The 2841-nt window shown below is 53.1% G+C and overlaps 1 pseudogene; it reads left to right on the top strand.

Annotated features, from left to right (window-relative positions):
• The first annotated feature begins 255 nt into the window (after positions 1-255).
• On the top strand, positions 256-1013 carry LOC123457379 (annotated as a pseudogene).
• The last annotated feature ends 1828 nt before the right edge of the window (positions 1014-2841 follow it).

Raw genomic sequence — 2841 nt, 5'->3', positions numbered from 1 at the left:
AGGGGTGAGGAGGAGGAGGAGGAAGAGGAAGAGGCCTGGCGCCCAGGAGGGAGCAATAGAATTTCAAACACAAAAAACCCGCAGGAGCAGCGCAGCTCCGTGCCCCGCGGGGCCGCCTCCCCTCCGTCCCTACCTCCCATCCGAGACACTGCGGCAGCGCCGGAGCTCGGGCCGGGGCCACCACCGGATGGCAGAGTGGGGGGTAGTACCGAACGATTGCGCTTCGCGCCCTGTGCGGGCTCCGGCAACCCCGCCATGTCACGATCCACCCGGCAAAAGGAGTACAAATGCGGGGACCTGGTGTTCGCCAAGATGAAGGGTTACCTGCACTGGCCGGCCCGGATTGATGAGATGCCTGAGGCAGCCGTGAAATCCACAGCCAACAAATAACAAGTCTTTTTTGGGGGGACCCATGAGAAGGCATTCCTGGGCCCCAAAGACCTCTTCCCTTACGAGGTGTCCAAGGAGAAGTTTGGCAAGCCCAGCAAGAGGAAAGGGCCTCCTCTGGTTACCAGTCTTCCCAGAAAATCAGCAGAGTGGAAGAGCCGGAGCTGGAGCCAGATCTGGAAGCCCCCCGAGGGTGATGGCGATAAGAAGGGCAATAGGGAGGGCAGCAGTGAGGAAGAAGGGAAGCTGGCCATCGATGAGCCTGCCAAGAAGAATGAGAAGGGGGCGCTGAAGAGGAGAGCAGGGGACCTGTTGGAGGACTCCCCGAAACGTCCCAAGGAGTCAGAAGACCCTGAAGGAGAGGATAAGGAAGTGGCCACCCTGGAGGGTGAGAGACCCCTTCCGGTGGAGGTAAAGAAGAATGGCACCCCCTCTGACCCCGTCTCTGGCCAGGGGCCTCTGGAGGAAGAGGAAGAGGAGGAAGAGGCTGAGGCACCTGGCGTCAGAGATCATGAGAGCCTGTAGCCACCAATGTTTCAAGAGGAGCCCCTGCCCCATTCCTGCTGCTGTCTGGGTGCTACTGGGGAAACTGGCCATGGCCTGCAAACTGGGAAATCTTTTCCCACCCAACCTGCTCTTGACCTGCCCGCACCCTCAGGTCCCTCCTCTACCCCACGATCCGATCCCAGTCTGGGCCATGCCTTTTGTGCCCTGAGATGAGGTGAGGCCATTGTGTCTCCTGCTTAGACTTGTCTCCCAGGGCTTCTGTTGGGGGTCTGGGCTCCTATTTCCATTTCCTGATTTCTCCTGTCCCACACAGGCATTCTATGCTTTGGGCTGGGTTGGGCCAGGAGTGGAAGTGACTGAGCGTAAACTCCAGTGTGTGTGTGTGGGGGGGGGGGGTTCCAGGTGGTTTCTCCTCAGCTCCTGTCCCCTGTTCCCGTAACTATTGTCCCGTCTGCCTAGATTCAGGAAATAGGGGACAGGTGTGGGAAAGGGCCTCTGTTCTATAAATTCTTATTGACAATTCCCATTCTTCTTTTGCTGACCCCAGGAGTTCTGGGAGTAGTTTGTCATCAGAAGACTTTGAGGCTTCCCAGTTGTTAGGGCCAAGGACCTGGAGAGAGCTGACACCTGAAGGGCTGACTCACCTATTCTGTGGGAGCTTTGAACATCTAACCCTCTTGAGGTGGGGTGACCTAGGGAGGGGGACCCTGCTGCCCTCTTCCTTCTTCCCACAGTGCTCAAGGCCAGCCTGCAGTCAGATAGATCACCCAGACATAAAGACACATTTTTAAGAAAATGTTTTTATTTAATAAAAGAAAATTCCAAAAAAAAAAAATTAACCCCCAGCCCGCTGTGTGCTCCCCATTCTGCTCCTTCCTCCACCATAGCCCCAGGTGCTGGGAGGCTCCCTTCTGTTCTGGGCTCAATGTCTTTCTTCTCCAAGCTGAGCTGGGGCTTGCCTCATGCTCCTTCCTTGCTGGCAGGCTGCCCTGCTGTCTGGAGCTTGATGACTTTTCTCCTCGCTGGGGCTTCAATGTTCCTCCAGTCGCCCCCACACTTGGTCCCCTTGGTGTTGTCTCCCATCCAGTTTGTAGCTCACTGGAAGGAAGAGGGAAAGTGACCCTGCCAGCCTCTTCCTGGTGGCTCAGACATGCTCTTCATCTTGTCTCTTGCTCCTGCCCCTCCCTTGGGCTCTGAAGAAAAATGCTGACTAGCTTTGGACCTTTAGCTCTGAGAACCATAGACAGTTTCAGTTTCAGTAGGAAAATAAAACCTGTTGATTACTAAAAAAGAAAATCACTCCAGTGAGCTATAGGAGATAAAGAAATCAGATGAGGTCATAGAGAAAGAAAACTTTCCCCTGTGCTTTCATCCAAGAGGACTGAAGCTAATTTGACACCAGGAGAGGGAGGATGCTGAAACCCACCTGTGCAAGGGCGGCTGAAGAGAGAAATTGATAAATAAATATTTGTCTAAGAAAATCCCATGTCTTTTTTGCCATTTTGTGCAATGTGGGATATAGAGGTGGGTGCATTTGTGAGTGTGTTCTTTATACATAAATTCCAAGAGCAAAAATGTTACATCTTGGGCTGGAGAAATGGCTTAGCGGTTAAGCTCTTGCCTGTGAAGCCTAAGGATCCTGGTTCGAGGCTTGAGTCTCCAGGACCCACGTTAGCCAGATTCACAAGGGGGTGCGCATCTGGCCTTCATTTGCAGTGTCTGGAAGCTCTGGCACGCCAAGTCTCTATCTGCCTCTTTCTGTCTCTGTCTGTTGCTCTCAAATAAATACAAAATTTTTAAAAAAATGTTACATCTTGCTGGGTATGGTAGCACATGTCTTTAATCCCACTACATGGGCAAGAGAGGTAGGAGGATTACCATGAGTCCGAAGCCACCCTGAGACTACCTAGTGAATTTCCAGGTCATCCTTGGCTACAGCAAGATTCT

The sequence above is a fragment of the Jaculus jaculus genome, unplaced genomic scaffold (genome assembly GCF_020740685.1).
Source record: "Jaculus jaculus isolate mJacJac1 unplaced genomic scaffold, mJacJac1.mat.Y.cur mat_scaffold_41_1_1322751_arrow_ctg1, whole genome shotgun sequence".
NCBI classification, from domain to species: Eukaryota; Metazoa; Chordata; class Mammalia; order Rodentia; family Dipodidae; genus Jaculus; species Jaculus jaculus.
This window is presented reverse-complemented; position numbering and strand designations above follow the sequence as displayed.